A 20,041-nucleotide genomic window follows, 5' to 3' on the forward strand; every position below is an offset into this window, starting at 1 on the left:
CTGACATGGGGTAAACATTTACTAAAATTTGTTTTATTAATTCATTACATATGTCAGTCTTTTTTGGAAATTGTTCTTTTCTAATGACTTCTCTGGTGGAAGCAAAGAACTTTATCCATTTTAGTGTTTCACACCTGATAAAGAAGTATTCTTCTATCCAACCAAAATTCTTCCTCCTTTAAAATGAAATTCATTTCTTTTTATTAAAATTTATTGTTCAAGATCTTTGACTCTGAGACAGCCAAATCCAAGTCTGTTGTTAAAGCAACAGACCAAATGCTAGGCCCTGATTCCTTTGGCATGTGAGAATGCCTCCACAGATTTATGCAAGCAATCAAAAATGTAAACTAGGTGAAAATAAGTCCTAGGTATCTCAATCAACAAATCCTCATCAATAAATTAATCAGTGACTTTAGACTAGGTACAAAAAGTCCTTTGGATGAAATGGAATTAATTTGCACAGGAAGTAGTTTTTGTTGACTGATTTAACAGCCCTGTTGCATAGGAGCCCTGGTGTCAGCCTCATCTTGGTCTCCTTCTCTCTATTAACCTGAGGAGAGTCTTGTGAACAATGGATGGCTGGAGGATTTGAATTTATGGGTATCATTGCGGTGACCCCAGGATAGCAGTGAATGATGTATTAAGAGCCAAGGACAAATGAGAATCAATAAAGAAAGGTAGCTTTATGACTCCACAAAAAAGTACACCAGGAAAGTGGTACTGTACTTAAGGAAGATTTCATGAATGTCCCATGCAGTGAAAAAAAGGACTTTAAGCATCCAAGACCTGTGAATTACCCCTTTGTTACATGTGTTTTCTAAACTTGAGCCCACTTTCCCCTGTACTTTGTATGTCCTTGTGGGAGAATATGTCTCAGACTTTGGGCCAATTGTTGTAATTATACTACCTTAGTAAATACTCCTTTCTAAAAACTAATTAAGTCTGGATTATTAACTAATAATCTATTGATACTCGGTGGAAGGAGCATACCAGTGAGAGAGGGCTCATGAGCCATGGTACAAGAAAACTACTGCTGGGTCTTATCTGTAATCACTTATATTCCCACCTCCCATAGTGTGTCTACTCTAAGAATCCTGGTAGGTTTTTCTCCTTATGGATCTTTAAATTTGACAGGTGCTAGAGATCTTAGGGCCCATGAATCAGAGGAGTTCCCATATGATTGCTTCCATGCCCTCAAAACTCCTGTTTGTTTCCAAATTTCCTGTGCAATGGTTTCCCCCCGTCCTGGGGTTTTCTCCTAGAGCCTTTCACTTTTCTTCTCCCACCCCTCCCCCTCTGCTGTTGACTATTGGAGTCCTGGCCTGGCTTCTGTTTTGCTCACTGGCTCTTCTGGCAGGCCCCCTTTCCTATTGCCTATGGGCTTTTAGTGACATATTATGCAGTTCTGGTGGAAAAAATCATTTAGTCTTTCATTGGATTTCTTGATCATCATGTGGTGTGACACTATTTTTAAGGTGTATGGAAAATAGGTTGCCTGCCTCTATTCAAGCAATCCATGTAGAGTACTTGAGAAAAATAGATTGCTGTGTTTGACACATGCTGGGAAAAGAGAACTCTATTTGGAATAAAGAGACCATGTTCAAGTCCTACCTCAGACATTTAACAGCTGTGTAATCATGGCAAGTCAGTCAAATTCTCAATTACTTTATATATAAAATTGAGATACTTCCACTAATTAATTAATAGGCTTAGGCACAAACAGCACATTTTATTAGAGTGTACACCCTTATTTTTTAAGGTGAATATTTATTTAATATTCAATCATAAGGGGCATTTTTATTCCTCAAACTAAAGAAGCTAAAACTTTATTTTTTGATTTTATGTGGGTAGAATTTTATTGATATATTTTTAAAGACTTTCAGCTATGTGAAGAAATTATTTATTTGAGAAATTTTTATTAATCACTTACTACGTACTGTGTGAGGATGAAGAACCCTTACAGAAGAGTGGGATGTGGATTCTGAACTTAGTGGTACATTGGGAAGAACACTGGATAGATTTAGAGTTGGACAACTTGAATCTGAATCCCACCTCTGTCACTTCCTGCGTCACTTTGGGCAAGTTACTTTTCTTCTTTGGATCCATTTCTTAATTATAAAATGAAGAGATTGGAGCAGATGCCCTATAGGATCTCCTCGAGCTCTAACTTGTTATTTTATATTCCATTATGATAGAACAGACAAAACAGACACATAATACTTGGCAGTATGGGATAAATGTCCCAAGAGTGAAAGAAATGGAAAACTATGGGAGTTAATAGAAGGAAGTCACTTCTAATTGTTGGGGAATTAAATTTTATTTTTAAAATATTAATAACTAAACTTCATAAGCATTAGCTTTTTTAAAAGTAATATTTTATTTTTTCCAATTACATGTAAAAAAGTTTTCAACATTCACTTTTGTAATATTTTGAGTTTCAAACTTGAAGTATTAGCTTTTAAAATGAAATACCAAATAGCCATTTTTGGAGACATTTAAGTGTGCCTAAACTTTGTGCTGTGTATTCACAGGTTTGCTCAGTCAACAAGCATTCACTGTCATGAGGCAAATGCTTTATAAACCTTAAGGTTCTATGCAATTGTTGTTACCATTATTCTGTTTCATATTTTTAAAGTGTTAGATCTAATATTTATTAGTGAGAAGATCTCATCATTTTTCCTTTATGGTGTTGCTTTTTATTAAGTTTCAAAATCAGTGCCATATTGCTTTTATAGAACTGACCAGCATATCATTGTTCTCTAATTCTAAAAATTCTGTAAGGGGTATGGTCTACTAATTCTTTAAATGTTCAGAAAAATTCACCCATGTGTCTATCTAGTTTGGGGCAGTTCTTTGACAGTCAATGTTACCTTTGGTTTGTTACTTTTTTTTTTTACTGTTTTTATTTGCAGGTTTAAATTTATTTAGCTATTCTTTTTCTCAGTATTAATCATTCAACACTACAAATTTGCCTTGGAAAACTGCTTTTTTGAAGCCTGTGGGTTATCGTTTATGATGTTTTAAACATGATGCCTTTGCTTTTCTTCTGATTCCTTTGACCCATGTGGTTCACACATATGCTCATATTTTAATCATTCCTTTTTATGATCCTCTTCATTGTGATCTGAGGATATGGTATATTGAATTTGTGCCTTTAAAATTTTAACATCAGCTTATTTTCCTCTGATTACCTGATTTGCTTTTGTAAGAGTTCCATTTATATGCTTGGTAAAAAATATGCATTTTTTTTTAATCAACAAATCAAGGAAACAAATATTTTATTAAGCACCTGAGTGTGTCAGGAGCTGTTCTGGAGACTGGAGATACAAAGGCAAAAATGAGATAGTCCATTCCCTCAAGGAGTTTAACTTTATTCAAGAAAAGAGCATATGCATATATAAATAAATGCAAAATATATACAAAGTAAACAATATGTAATGTGAGACTTGGGAGGCACTACCGAGGTAAGGGATGAGTTCATGGCTTCTGAAGGTGTCATGAGCTGAGCTTTGAAGGAAGCTAGGAATTCTAAGAGGGAGATTTGTGGAGGGAGCACATTGCAGGCATAAGAATAGCCTGAGCAAAGACATGGAGATAGAAAAGGGAATACTGTGGATGAGGTAAACCAAGTAAGCTGGTTTGGCTGGAACATAAAGTACGTGAGAAGGACTAAAGTAATTTTAATCTGGAAAGGCAAACTGGACTCAAATTGTGAAGGGCTTTAATTGACAAAGGAGCTCACATTTTGTTTTTAAAAAATATGAAGTCGTTGGAGCTTCTTGAGCCATGACATGGTTTAAGAATGTCAACCTGGGCAGAGCCAAGATGACCACCTAGAGGCAGGAAATCTCCCTGCACTACCCCCATAACTACCTCAAATACCTATAAAAAATGACTCTAAACAGACTTTAGGGCTATAGAACCCACAAAGTGACAGAGAGAAACAAATCTCCTGTTGAACACAGCCTGGCAAGCCTACAGGAAGGGTTCATCTCAGCCTGCTGGGAGCAGAGCCCAGCCCCACATGAGTATGTTGTTTTAGCCCCAGGGTGGCCCAACCAGCCTTTGCTAGAAGGACATTGAGAGAGTAGATCACCAGCAGCTGTGGTGGTTTCCAGAATTATCAACCCATAAACGCCAAAGACAAAGAGAGAGGTCAGTGTAAACTTTGGGAACAGGGAGTCCAGGAGTACGGTCCAGCCTCTGCCCTCCAGAGGGAGAAGCGGCTGAGGCGTGATGGCAGCCTCCACGTGGCTGCTTCAGAGCTCCTGGCCTGCAGATTGTGGGGAGACCAAGCAACCATTCTAAGGAGTAATTGCTCTTGCTTTAGCCTGCTTGGATATGGATTGCTGTCTAGGGTGGAGGTCCTGGGGTGTATGACCAGGTGCCAGAGCCTATGGAGGCTTCAGAAAGGGCAGCCAACTAATAGATCTGGCATCTGCAAAAACCCCAGCAATTTGGGACAAATCTCTCCTCTCTGGAAGCAGAGTTCTACTGTGGCAAAAAGCTCAAAAGTCAAGTAATTGAGTAGCAGCATGAGCAAGCAAAGCAAGCACAGCAATCCAACTTTGGATTCCTTTTTTGGGGACAAAAAGGATCAAAGCATGGATCAGGAGGAAGACAGCAAAGTCAGAACTCCTGCACCAAAAGCTTCTAAGAAAAATATGAACTGGTTACAGGCCATAGAGGACCTTAAGAAGGATTTTGAAAACCAATTAAGAGAAGTGGAGAAAAAACTGGGAAGAGAAATGAGAATGATGCAAGAAAATCATGAAAAGAGAGGCAACAACCTGACTGAAGAAAATAACACCTTAAAAAATAGACTAACTGAGATGCCAAAAGAGGCTCAAAAATCCAATGAGGGGAAGACTGCCTTTTATTAAAAAGCTGAATTTGCCAGATTGAAAAAGAATCTCAAAAACTCACTGAAGAGAATCATTCCTTCAGAATTAGATTGCAGCAAATGGAAGCTAGTGACTTTATGAGAAATCAAGATACTATTAAACAGATACAAACAAAAGAAAAAAATAGAAGGCAACGTGAAATATCTCATTGGAAAATTCACTGACCTGGAAAATAAATCCAGGAAAGATAATTTAAAAATTATTGAACTACCTGAAAGCCATGATCAAAAAAAGAACCTAGAAATCATCCTCCAAGAAATTCTCAAGGAAAATTGCCCTGATATTTTAGAACCACAGGGCAAAATAGAGGTTGAAATAATCCACCAATCACCTCCTGAAAAAGATCCCAAAAAGAAAACTACTAGGAATATTATAGCCAGGTTCTGGAGTTCCCAGATCAAGCAGAAAACATTACAAGCATCCAAGAAGAAACAATTTGAATATTGTGGAAAAACAATCAGGAAAACACAGGACCTGGCAGCTTCTACACTGAGGGATTGAAGGGCTTGGAATATTATATTCCGGGGGTGAAAGGAGCTGGGATTATAACCAAGAATCACCTACCTAGTAAAACAGAGTATCATGTTTCAGAGAAAAATATGGTCAGTCAATTAAATACAGGACTTTCAAACATTCTTGCTGAAAAAACCAGAGTTGAATAGAAAATTTGACATTCAGATACAAGAAGCAAGAGAAGCATGAGAAGGTTAACAGGGAAAAGAAATCATAAGGAACTTATAAAAATTGAACTATTTACATTCCTACATGGAAAAAAGATAATTGTAACTTATGAAACTTTTCTCAGTATGAGAATAGTTGAAGGGAATATGAATGTGTATATATATATGTATATATATGTGTGTGTATACATACATATATGTCTATATAGCAGGGTATATGGGAGTATGAATACATATATGAGTGTGTGTATATATGTGTACAGGTATACATAGAGAGCTGTGATGGCAGAGAAAATCCAGGAAGTTGCTTGAGCTCTCTTCAGTTTCCCCAAAAACATGTTAAATTAAACCTCTAAACAAATTCTGGAGTGACAGAACCTGCAAAAAGTCAGGGCAAAACAATTTTCAGGCCCAAGATAACTTAGAAGGACTATAAGAAAGGTCTGTCTCACTTAGGTAAAAGGGGAGCATAGCCCAGTGCAGGTGGTGTTCTGGCAAGCAAGCCGGAGACTCTTAGCCATAGCACAGATCCAGCAACTGAGACCCAGAGGTCCTAGCTAAGCAAACCAGGGAAATATCAGGCCACCTGTGAGGCCTCCAGTCCCAGTGCCCCATGCAAATTGCTATCTCTGGAACACTCTCAAAAGGTGTGACTAGGCCAGGCTACCCTGTCACAGTAGGTAAGCTGCTAGCTCCAGATGTGTCAGTGCAGAAAGCCAGTAACCAGGCTCCTGGCCTCAATGTAAGAAGCCCTGCACCCCAGGAGCAGAGTTCAGCTTTAAAGGTCATAAAACAAGCTGTAAAATGAGCAAAAATAAAAAAAAAAACAGAGAGAGAGAGAGAGAGAGAGAGAGAGAGAGAGAGAGAGAGAGACCTGAGCATAGAAAGCTACTATGGCAACAGGGAAGATGAAAACAGAAACTTAGTGAAGCGTCAAAAATGAATATGAATTGGTCTTATACCCAAAAAGTCCTCTTGGAAAAACTCAAAAAAGGATTTTTAAAATCAAATAAGAGAGGTAGAAGAAAAATTGGAAAAAGAAATGAGAGTGATGCAAAAAAAATCATGAAAAAAAGCAACTTAGAAAAAGGTAATAACTCCTAAAAAAAATAAAATTGGAACAGAGCCAAGATTGTGGAGTAAAAACAGGAACTTTTCAGAGCTCTGCTTCACACACCTCCAATACCTGTAAAATATGGCTCTAAACAAATTTTAGAGCTACAGAACCCACAAAGTGACAGAGAGAAACAAATCTCCCACTGAAGGCAGCCTGGCAAGCCAAGAGGAAGGGTCTATGGCATCAAGCTGGGAGCCATGCACAGTCCCTCATAGGCCATGCAGTTCTGTCCCAGAAACTGCGGTGGTTTCCTGACATCTCAAAAGTCAGGAAAACACCTAAGAGAAAGTAAAATGTCAGTGGGGAATCTCTGTTGGAACCAGGTGATGGAAGAGTGCAGTCTGGCCCCTGCCTCCAGGGTGGGAGGTAGAGAAGGCCTGGTGACTGTGGCTGCAGCTGCTGCCATGTGGCTGCCTCCAAAGCTCCTGGCCTTCAGATCATAGGGGGACCAAGCAACCATTTAGAGGTTAATTGCTCTTGCTTTGACCTGCTTGGATCTGGATCATGGTCTTCGGTGGTGGTCCTGGGGTGTGTGGCCAGTGTGCCAGAGCTTGTAGAGAGGGTGCCTTCCTCAGACCTCTGACAGCATTTGTGAAAACCTCAGTGATTTGGGACATAGCTCTCTCCATTGTAGTGGCAGAATTATACCATGAAAAGAGCTCAAAAGTCGAGTAATTGGCTAGCAAGATGAGCAAGCAGAGGAAGTGCAGGCAGACCATAGAATCTTTTTTGTGGACAAAAAGGATTAAGACATGGAACCAGAAGAAGTCAATGAAGTCAAAACTCCTGCATCAAAAGTTTACAAGAAAAATATGAACTGTTTGCAGGCCATGGAGGAGCTCAAGAAGGATTTTGAAAACCAAGTAAGAGAAGTGGAGGAAAAATTGGGAAGAGAAATAAGAATAATGCAAGAAAATCATGAAAAGAGATTCAACAACCTGCTAAAGGAGACTGAAAAAATTACGGAAGAAAATAACACCTTAAAAAATAGACTAACTCAAATGGCAAAAGAAGCCCAAAAAGCCAATGAGCAGAAGAATGCCTTAAAAAGTCAAATTTGCCAGATGGAAAAGGAATTTCAAAAACTCACTGAAAATCATTCCTTCAGAATTAGATTGCAGCAAATGGAAACTCATGACTTCATGAGAAATCAAGATACTATTAAGCAGAAACAAACAAATGAAAAAAATAGAAGGCAACGTGAAATATCTCATTGGAAAATTCACTGACCTGGAAAATAGATCCAGGAGAGATAATTAAAAAATTATTGGACTACCTGAAAGCCATGATCAAAAAAAGAGCCTAGATATTATCTTTCAAGAAATTATCAAGCAAAATCGACCTTGTATTCTAGAACCACAGGGCAAAATAGAAATTGAAGGAATTCACCAATCTTGAAAAAGATCCCAAAAAGAAAACTCCTGGGAATATCATAGCCAAATTCTAGAGTTCCCAGGTAAAGGAGAAAATACTACAAGCTGCCAGGAAGAAACAATTTAAGTATTATGGAAACACAATCAAGATAACACAAGATCTAGCAGCTTCTACACTAAGGAATCAAAGAGCTTGGAATATGATATTCTGGAGGTGAAAGGAGCTAGGATTAAAACCAAGAATCACCTACCCAGCAAAACTGAGTATAATGCTTTGGGGAAAATATGGTCATTCAGTGAAATAGAGGACTTTAAAGTGTTCTTGATGAAAAAAACCAGAGCTGAACAGAAAATTTGACTTTGAAATATAAGAAGCAAGAGAAGTATGAGACGGTAAACAGGAAAAAGAAATCATAAGGACCTTATTAAAGTTGAACTATTTACATTCCTACATGGAAAAATGATAATTGCAGCTTATGAAACTTTTCTTACTATGAGGATAGTTGATGGGAATATATATATATGTATATATGTACATATATGTATATGTATAGGAGAGTGTATGTGTGTATAAATACATGAGTGTGTGTATATGTGTGTACATGTATACATAGAGGATACAGGATAAGTTGAATAGGAAGGAATGATATCTAAAAAATAAAATTAAGAGGTGAGAGAGGAATACAAGAGAGAAGGAAAAAAGGAGAGATAGAATAGGGTAAATTATCTCATATAAAAGAGGCAAGAGAAAACTGTTACAATGGAGGGGAACAGCAGGAAGGTGAAAGGGAATGGGTCAGCCTTACTCTCATTGATTTTGGCTTAAGCAGGGAATAACATACACACTCATTTGGGTATATTACTCTACAGGAAAATAGGGGGGAAGGGGATAAGAGGGTAGATGATAGAAGGGAGGGCAGATTGGGGGAGAGGGTAGTTAGAAGCACATACTTTTGAAAAGGGACAGTGTCAAAGTAGAAAATAGGATAAGTGGGGGGGCAGGATAGGTGTTATAGGAATGTAAATTTTTAACATCTTCCCTGCCCTTAGGCTTAAGTGCTCCTGGAGCCTGTGGTGGGAGGCTTGTTTTTCATGAGATACTTTGTGATTAGGCAGTGGGTCAAGAAGGTTGTTGCATTCTCTGAGTCAGGAGAATTCTATATAGTTTATGTGTATGGTTCTGGTACAAAGAGAGTAAGTTTTCCAAAAGGTCTATGCTGCCCTAGTGGTAGCTTAAATAATTTGCAGGGGCCCTTGGACTTTGGTCAAGGACAAGGCAAATGTTAAATAACCAGCTCTTCAAATAAGATGTACTTTTAAGCTTAATCTGTAATATAAACATTTTCTCCATCACTCTCAGCAGAACAGTAAATCAAGTCCCGATTTTGAGGTGTAAATGTTCACACTGAAATTTTAATAACTGACTCTGGAACTATAAGCTCTCTCCAGTATAACTATGGTCCAGACCAGAGACCCCAGAGATGAAGCCACTATGGGTCTGAATGGAAAAACACCCTGAATATAATATATTTTACCTTCTTCTCATTAGTACTAGGGATTTATTGCTCATTCTGCTTAATTAAATCATTAGATGGAATTTAGAAAAGATCACATTCTACTTTCAATATCGTCAGACACAGGGGTGGCCAGGTAGCACAGCAAGTAAGAGCACCAGCTCCAGAGTCAGGGTGACCTGGGATCGAATCCAGGCTCAGACACTTAGCACCCACCCAGAAACACCTGGCCATGTAACCTTGAGCAAGTTACTTAACCCCAATTGCTTAGGGGAGGCCAGGTGGTGCAGTGAGTAAGAGCACCCACCCCAGAGACGGTATGACCTGGGATCGAATCCAGGCTCTGATACTTAGCACCACACCTAGAAATAACTGGCCGTGTAACCTTGAGCAAGTTACTTAACCCCAATTGCTTTAAAAAAAATTATATTGTCAGACACATTGCATATGTAAGTTATGTAGCATGCAGCCATGGACCCTGGCTGGACCTTTAAGTCAGAGCTCCTTGCCCATTGCTAGTGCTGTTATTATGTATTTAGCACAGGCAAAGCAGAGATTTTTTTCCCCCACATAGGCCATTCAGCTGTACAATCAACCTAATCCCATCTGCCTCCTTGATTGCCTTAATCCCAGGATTTGTTATACAACCCCCACTATTCCTGCTTCCCAACTGTTGCCATGGAGAATATGACACTTCACTATTCTGGTCATCATGCTGAACAAGCATTATGTTGTCAAGCTTCTTCCTGAAATGTGGTTCCCCAAACTGAACACAATATTCTAGCTGTAGTCTCACCAGGGTAGAGTACACCAATCTTCTGTCTGGTACGCTAAGTCTCTAAAATACAGCCATTTCCCTATGTCTCTACTCTTCATCTTAGATCATACTGCATCCTCCAAATCCTAGATTTAACTCATAAACAAGCTCTTACTCTGACTTCCCATAGCTCTCTTGAACCTTGTTATACTTTCCACCTTGCTATATCTCTGTTTTCAAAAAGTAAAGGAAATGTTCTTTGTTTAATCTCTATTTTGTCTACAATACTCTATAAAATATTATGTAATCATAATATTTTGGTCTGCCAAAAGGAAAATTAAAAATTTTCTCTCAAAAAAAAGAGGGAAGTGGAAAATTGGGAAAGAATTTTTACAATCAGTGTCTCTGATAAAGGCCTCATTTCTAAAATATACAGAGGATTGAGTCAAATCTGTAAGAATACAAGTCATTCCCCATTTGATAAGTGGTCAAAGGATATGAACAGGCAGTTTTCAGAGGAAGAAATTAAAGATATCTATAAGCATATGAAAAAAATGGTCTAAATCACTATTGTTAGAGAAATGCAAATCAAAACAACTCTGAAGTACCACATATCACTAGTTAGATTGGCTAAGATGACAAAACATGAACATGATAAATGCTGGAGAGGATGTGGAAAAATTGGAACAATAATGCATTGTTGATGGAGTTGTGAACTGATCCAACCATTCTGGAGAGCAATCTGGAATTATCTATAAATAATTTCATACCCTTTGACCCAGCAGTACCACTTCTAGGGTTGTTTCCCAAAGAAATCATGCAAATGGGAGGAAGACCCATATGTACAAAAATATTTATAGCAGCTCTTTTTGTGGTGGCAAAGAATTGGAAATTATGGCGAATGGCTGAACAAGTTGTGCTATATAAATGTAATGGAATACTATTGTGCTATAAGAAACAAAGAGCATCTAAAATATACAGAGAATTGAGTCAAATTTATAAGAATACAAGTCATTACCCAGCTGATAAATGGTCAAAGGATATGAACAGGCAGTTTTCAGAGAAAGAAATTAAAGATATCTATAAGCACATGAAGAAATGCTCCAATTCACTATTGATTAGAGAAATGCAAATCAAAACAACTCTGAGGTGCCACATCTCACCAGTCAGATTGGCTAAGATGACAAAACAGGAAAACGATAAATGCTGTAGAGGATGTGGGCAAATTGGAACACTAATTCATTGCTGGTGGAGTTGTGAGCTGATCCAGCCTTTCTGGAGAGCAATCTGGAATTATGCCCAAAGGGCTATAAATACTTTCATACCCTTTGATCCAGCAATACCACTTCTGGGGTTATATCCCAAAGAGATCATAGAAGTGGGAGAAAGACCCATATGTACAAAAATGTTTATAGCAGCTCTTTTTGTGGTGGCAAAGAATTGGAAATTAAGGTGGTGTCCATCAATTGGGGAATGGCTGAACAAGTTGTGGTATATGCATATTATGGAATACTATTGTGCTATAAGAATCGAGGAGCAGACGGTCTTCATATTTACCTGGAGAGGCTTATACAAACTGATGCTGAATGAGAAGAGTAGAACCAGGAGAAATCTGTACACAATTACAGATACAACGTATGTGTGATGACCAACTTTGGTCTCCTCTCAGCAATGCAGTGATATAAGTCAATCCCAAAAGACTCATGATGGAAGAAATATGTGCATCCAGAGAAAGAACTAGAAAGATCTGAGTTTATATCCAGGTGGAAGCAAAATACCTGATCTTTTTCCTTCTCTTATTTGGTTTTATGTCCTCTTTACCATTTTTCATTCCAACTGATACAATCCGTCTTTATAACCTGACTAATGTATAATGTGAAAGTATTTACAGATCCTATATTTGACTATATGCCGCCATGGAGGGGAGGGGAGGGAGGGGGACAAAATGTGAAACTCAAGGAATTGTGGAATTGAATCCTGTTAAAAGGAAACAAATTAAAAAAAAAAACAACAAATTAATAAAATAATTGTATCTTACAATAAAAAAATAAAATAAAAATTTAAAACTTAAAAAAAAGAAACTGAAATTCAGAACTTAGAAAACCCAAAAATGTTTTTTAAAATGTTTTTACATGTAATTAAGGAAAAATAAAATATTTAAAAATAAAAGACTAATATTTTTAAAAAAAGAAAGAAACAAGGAGCAGATGGACTTCATATTTACCTGGAGAGGCTTATATGAACTGATGCTGAGTGAGAAGAGCAGAACCAGGAGAAATCTGTACACAATTACAGACACAATGTATGTGTGACGACCAACTTTGATAAACTGAACTCTTCTCAGCAATGCAGGGTTATAAGTTAACTCCAAAAACTCATGATGGAGAGAGATATCTACATTTAGGGAAAGAACTAGAAAGAACAGAGTGAATGCAGATTGAAGCAAACTACCTGCTCTCTTTATTTTTCTTGTTTGGTTTTGTTTCCTCTTTCCCATTGTTCATTCCATCGGATACAGTCCTTCTTTATAACCTGACTAATGTCTAATGCAAAAGTGTTTGCAGATCCTATACTTGATTGTATGCTGCTATGGTATTGTGGAACTAAATCTTATAAACTAAAAGTAAACAAATTTGAAACTCAAAGTATTGTGGAACTAAATCTTATAAACTAAAAGTAAACAAACAAATTAATAAAGACCAAAAAAAATTTTTTAACTGTTAAAAAAATTGTTTTTTACAGCAACTGGGATAAGATATACAGGCACCGGGGATAGAAATCCGTCTTGCTCTACAAGAAAGTTGGGAGTGGGGGTGGGGTAGGATATAAGAGAGAGCAGATTGGGGTAGGGGGTACTCAGTAGGCACACTATCTTCAGTGGGGGTAGGGGAAAGATGGGGAGAAAATTTGTAACTCAAAATCTCATGGAAATGAATGTTGAAAACTAAAAATTAAAAAAAAAAGAAAATGACATTGACATTCAGAGAAAGAACTGATGGAATCTTAAATGCAGATCAAAGCATAGTATTTTCACTTTGGGGGGTTTTTTTCATTTTTTTCCTTTTGTTACTTTTCTCACAACATGACTGATGTGGAAATATGTTTTACATAATTGCACATGTGTAACCCTTATCAGATTGTTTACCATCTTGGAGCAGGGGGAGGAAAGGGAGAGAGGGAGAAAAATTTGGAACTCAAAATCTTTCAAAAAATGCATGTTCAAAATTGTCTTTATTTGTAATTAGAAAAAATTAAATGCTATTAGTAAAAGGAAAAAAAAGAGATGAGGGAAAGGTTTTTATTATATGCTTAAAAGCTAAAAGAAACATTTTATCAGACATTTGGTCAATCACTTATTGCAGTACTAGTGATAATATTTTTAAAAGACCGCTATGAAAATAATTGTAACTTAAGATACCAATATTGGTTGTTGAGGATTAATTAGTAGAGAAATTCTGTGAATTCTATTAAATTCTTATTGATAAGGTCATCTAAATCAAGTCAGTGTAAGTTCCGATACTTTGTGACTTCATTGTAAATGTAGGAAAAGCTGGGATGGGGAAATTATATATGGGAGAGTATGGTTTAGGAGAAAAATGAGAGAAGCCAAAACTTGTAGATTATACAGAAGACTCATACATCTATATCATGAACATTCATAAACAGTTACAGGCAACTAGATTGGCACCATGGAAAGAGCACTAGATTTGGATGTAATCTTGGACAAGTCATTTAATCTCTGTCTACCTCAGTTTCCTGATATGTAATAGGGATAATTCTAGCACCTACCTCCCTGGGTTGCTGGTAAGATTAAATGAGATATGACTTATAAAGCACTTTGCAAACCTTATAGCACTACATAAATGCTAGTTATTACTATTTCTTTTAAGAAAAATTGGTAGACCCCAGATATGGTCAGCACCAAATAATTTTACAAAGAATAATATTGACTCCATCTTGTCCCAGACTGGGTCTCCATGCATTTCCCAGTCATCAGTCAGTCATTTGCACTATTTACAACAGCATTCTTCCTACTATTGAAACCTTGGACTCTGCTCCTGGGTATCTGGCTCTGATGGATGAACTTTAGCCGAATCTAGTGCAGAACCAAGCCTCCACACCATTCCCAACCATCCCCATGTCACCCTCACCCAGCTCCCCATTGTGTGTTTTTGTCTCATTAGAATATAAATTCCTTGAGGCTAAGGACTGTCTTCCTATCTTGTATTTGTATCCCCAGAGCTTAGTACAATACCTAGAACATAATGAATACTTCATAAAGGCTTTATTTATCTATTTTGACAACACTTGTTTTTTTCAACAAAAATCTGCCTTCTCTAACTCTGATCTCTGCCACTCCCAACTGAAAAAGAAAAAAAAACATACCCATCTTAAACAAAGGAAAATGAGGGGAAGGAGGAATACACTGGGGTCAGGGGTGAGGAAGATTAGGGGCAATTATAGCCCATAACTGGGGTGCAGGAGAAGTTTATACAAACAAGGAGGAAAGAGGGAATACTTGAATCTTACTCTCATTTGAACTGTTCAAAAGACGGAAGTTTCTACATGCACAGAAATATACATATGGAGTTGGTTATAGAAATATATTTCAAAATGGAAATAAGGAAAATGGAGAGCAGGGAATTAGAAGGAAGTAATATCAAAGAAGAGATTGGCCCTCAACAAAACAAATGTGTAACTAAGGATATATAAAAAACATTTGTAGCTTTTAAGTGGGGAAGGATTGGAAAGTAAGAAGGTAATCTTCAGTTTATAAATGTGATGGAATATTATTGTGTTATAAGAAATAATGAAAGGATTAGTTTCTGATAAATCTAGAAAGACTTAATATGAACTGATTTTTGGTGAAAAGGACAGAACCAGGAGAACAATTTAAACAATGACAACAGTAATTATAAAGACAATTTTGAAACTCTTAAGAACTCTGATCAGTGAAATGACCAACTCTGATTCCAGTGAATTAATAATGAAGCGTTCTACCCAACTCTTGATAGAGAGGTGAGTGCAGAGTTGAGACATACTTTTTTGGACATGACCGATTAGAAATTGGTTTTACTTGACTCAACATGTTTGTAACAGGAGTTTTGTTTTTTTCTTCCTTTTTCAATTAGAGTATTGAATAGAAAGGAGAGAAGGCAGGTTTTTGCTAATTAGAAAACAAAAATCAATTGAAAATATGCATATATTTCGTTTTAAGTTTCCAGTTACACTGGCATATAATATATGTAGTTAATAGTTACATATAGGGTACATTGTATTTTTTGAAAACTTTATTTCCTGAGGGTGGCTAGGTGGTGCAGTGATTAGAGCACCGGCCCTGGAGTCAGGAGTACCTGAGTTCAAATCCGGCCTCAGACAATTAACACAAAAACTAGCCGTGTGACCTTGGGCAAGTCACTTAACCCCAGTTGCCCTCCAAAAAAGCAAAAAAAAAACAAAACAAAAAACTTTGTTTCCTTTTCATTTGTTGTGTATATACTTTTTTGATTTTGATGCTTTGACTTTTTTCTTTTTAAAATAAAATTAGTTAATGATTTGCATATTTTGTATTTTCAAAAACTAGCTCTAACATTTAGAAAAATTATCACTTATTTGATTTTCAATATTTCTATTTTGTGTTTGAGAGTTGTTTGTTGTTTTTCTGGGTTTCTTTTAGTTACATGCTTAGTTCATTAACCTCTTATTTTTTCCTTTTGGTGTTTCAGGAGATGACTGGTATTTTGAGATGTACTTTTCTACTTAAGGCTACTTTGGCTATATCCCTTAGTTTTGATATGTTATTTGATTGTTATAATTTTCTTTGATACAACTATTTATTGTTTCCTTGGGATTATATTTGTTAGTCTTCATTTAGTATAAATACTTTCTTTAGCTTTCTTTTTTTTATTCCAGATTTCTATCATGTAATGATCTATAAAGGTCTATAAATGCTTTTGACATTTCTTCCTTTAGGCATTTGTTTGAGTTCTTCATACCTTAACACATAGTTGGGTTTTGCAAAGATGCCAGGCAAAGCTGGAATATATGTATACTCCTTAGGATTACTATTTATTTTTCACTAATATTCTATCATAACTATTTTTTCTAATATTTTCTTTGGATCAATAGCTTGTTTCCATTAATTTTGTTTAGTTCTAAAAAGTACTTATTGAAATCCCCAGTAATTATTGTTTTACACTCTAGTGCTTTCTCTTGTTTAGTTAGCTTTTTCTTTAAGTGCTTAGGAATTGTGCTGATTGGGTGCACTATAATTCATGCTACATAATCTAACTGGACCATACCGCAGCATTGCAATCCTTTTATACTCTCCTCATCGATTTGCTCTCCTACTCACCACAGCAGTTTTTCCAAATAGCAAACCTTCTGCAACAAAACACCCTCACCCCCAGCCTCTCAGCCAAGGACCTCACCTCATTTCACTGAAAAAAAAAATCAGACAATTCATCAAAAAGCTCCCTCTTCTCCCTTTATGCCTTATCATTCAAAAGTCTTCCTCCGCTATCTCCTCCTTTTCTTTTATCTCACATTGAGGTAATCCTTCTTGCTAAGACAGACTCCTCTCCAAGTCAACAAACATTTATTAAATGCTGATTACGCACCCAGCATATTATATGCTAAGCACTGGGGAAACAAAGAAAGGAAAAAAAATACAGTTCCTGCTATCAAGAAGTTCAGATTCTAATGGGGTCAACAACATAGAAACAGCTATGTACAAAGAAGAAATATACAGGATAAATTGGGGAAAATCACATAAGACTGAAAAGACATAAGATTTTAGAGGCACTTGAAGGGAAGCCAAGGAAGTCCCAATAGGGATAAAGAAGGATAGCATTCCAGGCAAGAAAAATAGCCTGGAAAATGCCCAATTTGATATTTAAGCATTTCTGTGACTTTTGTTAAGAGGTCTTCAAAAAGAACTTATGCTTCTCTGTTAATTCTATTATACCATTTCCCCTGTCTTTCTCTGCCTAGTTTTGAAAAATCTTCCATAACATAGTCCCGTTTTCCCTAATGCACCTGAGTATATTGGTTATAAATTACAGTCAGGCCTTTCTTCCCTAACACTTCTTTACTTATGCTATTTTATTTTCTTAGCATGCTATACTCTATCTTCTCTCTTTCTCTCTCTGTCTCTCTCTCTTCCCCTCCCCCCCCTTTGAGGAAGTGTTATATTTCTCTTACCTTCATTGATTTCTTTCATTGTTGGCATACTTATTTAAAATGTGCCTTTTATGGTTTGCTAATTGTAGTATAGAAATAACCTGGGTTATTGAAATCTATACTGATGGAACACAGTCTCTTATAACTTACACCAAGCTAGTTTTCTATGATCTATGATCTATTTTTACTATTGCAAATAGTAAATCTGTTAAGTTTTGGAGGGGTTGTGATCTAAAATGGTATAGGGTAAACCCACAGCAGTAAAATCAGAGGTCCTTGAAGTAAGGTCCCCAAAATATTCTACTCATGTATACCGTGTTTCCCCGATAATAAGACACTGTTTTATTAAATTTTTTTGGATAGAAAAACACCAGAGGGCTTATTTTCAGGGGAGGGCTTGTTTTAATGAACATTGACAGCAATTTTAATAAACAGGTAAATGTGAACAAAAAAATGTACCTTTATTCAATAATGAATTCAATAAAGAACAGGATGACGTGCTCACTGCTATAGCTCTGATTGGATGCAGCTCGGAGCGCGGCATGCATTTCCTCTGGGGGAGGGGGGAACGGTGCATACAGAGGGTACTGTAATGTAGCGTGTAGCGCAGGGGATCACCTTCACTACAGTAGCAATCTCAATAGGGCTTATTTTCAGGGGAGGGCTTATTTTTGGGATAGGTCTCATTATCGGGGAAACACGGTACCTTGGGTCCCCAGTCAGATTCTCTAAGTTTCTTGAGCAAATGACTATATATTATATTTCTTTTCTGTACCCTACAACAGTAGTGTCAAACTCAGAGAGAAAGGGAAGAATGTAAACTATATACTTTCAGCTACATTTTTAGTCAGAAAGCCACACAATAACATTATCTGTATACTGTTGTATTTTTATTTATTTTTGTAAATGTTTCTCAGTTACATTTTAATCTGGTTCTCCATTCATTTGAAAGTGTTGCATGTTTGACACATCTGCCCTACAACATCATGAACTTTGCTAGGCACCTTGTTAGCCTCACTAGGTACTATTGTTGATTAGTTTATTAAAGATAGTCCATAAATCATATTCTAAGTGGTGTCATCCTTTTTGCCTGGATTTTTTCAGGGGAAAGTATTGTTCTCTTTTATGTCTCTTGCTAATTTCATTTCCTTTCCAACTCTTACCTTTTTTTAATCTTGACTCTCTACACAATCATATATTTATATTGATTTCTAGATTAGTTTCTACTTTTTTGTTAACTCTCCAAATACTCCCTGTAGACTTCTCATTTTTAGTCTACTTTGTCTTTTATTCCAGCCAGGAATTCAAATTCGGTATCCAAAAATAAACTCATCTTTTCCCCTTAAAGAAATCTTGAATCCTTCCAGAAATTCTCAATTGCTATTGATATGACCACTGTTTTCCCAATTGCCCAGACTTGTAACTTTAGTAATTTTTTTTACTTTTTCCTCTCTTTTCCTCCATATATTTATTCAATTTTCAAGTCCTAGAAATTCTATTTCTACCATATATCTTGAATCAGTCACTCACTGTCCATTTTTATGCTGCCATGCTAGTTCAGACCTTCATTCTTTTCACCTATACTGTTGTAGTTGTCTCCTAATTGTTCTTCTTCCCTCATTATAAATTCTTCTCAATCTATTCTTTTCATTCTTGTCTGAGAAATTTTTCTAATCTATTTCTCTGATTAGGTCCCTCCTCTATTTAAAATGTTTAGTGATTCCCTGTTTTCCCAATATAACCATAAGAAACTGTACCTACATAGGCTGGAGGTACTGTTTTCACTCACTATCCTATACCAGAGTTATGTGGTTTGGACTTAAGTCCTAGGGAACTTAGCTTCTAGTAAGAGGAAGCCAGGTTTCCTGTTTTCATACTCAGTCTTATTTAATCCTTCTCTCTTTAGTACCAGGGACATTTTAATTATAGCTTATGTCATGGTTGACATCTTGAGGTTCTCCACAAAGCCAAGAACAAAAAGGTGCTCATTGTACAATGTGAATCAAATATAGACTCTTACTACCTCTGTGACCCTGGGCAAGCCACTTCACTTCTTCCCTCCCTTTGTTTCTTCCTTCCTTCCTCCCATGGAGGTACCCTTAAGATTTCCTTCTCTTCTACTGAGCTGATTTCTTCCTCCTCAATTTTCTCATAATATTTACTTGGACTTCTTTCTTGCACTTTTAACATTTCTCTTTGTGTCATATTTATCTGTACCATTATCTTCCCTCCCCCAGTACATTGTGAAAGGATATAATATAGGGCATCCTCAAAGTTGTAGTGTAGTTTTTAACTGTGAAAGCTTAATGAAAATTTTCGTAGCTAAAAACTGCACTAAGACTTTGGGGACATCTTATATTTTGCCTATCTTTATATCCCTAGTGCTTTCCACATAGTAGAAACTTTATAAGTATTTGCTATTGTTTATCCTTTCTCCCTTGAATATCCCATCATGAAATTATGATGATAAAGAAAGTATAGTGCATTCTACCAATTTTCAAAAAACTTTGAAAT

At 36.6% G+C, this 20,041-nt stretch overlaps 1 protein-coding gene across 1 annotated transcript in view; it reads left to right on the forward strand.

Moving 5' to 3' along the window:
• LOC138163251 (phospholipid-transporting ATPase ABCA3-like) overlaps positions 1 to 20,041 on the forward strand; it is a 230,876-nt gene that overhangs the window by 93,712 nt on the left and 117,123 nt on the right. The window lies entirely within an intron of this gene.

The sequence above is a fragment of the Petaurus breviceps genome, unplaced genomic scaffold (genome assembly GCF_028583685.1).
Source record: "Petaurus breviceps papuanus isolate PSGF00001 unplaced genomic scaffold, PetGlider_PUasm1.0 187, whole genome shotgun sequence".
Classification (NCBI taxonomy): Eukaryota; Metazoa; Chordata; class Mammalia; order Diprotodontia; family Petauridae; genus Petaurus; species Petaurus breviceps.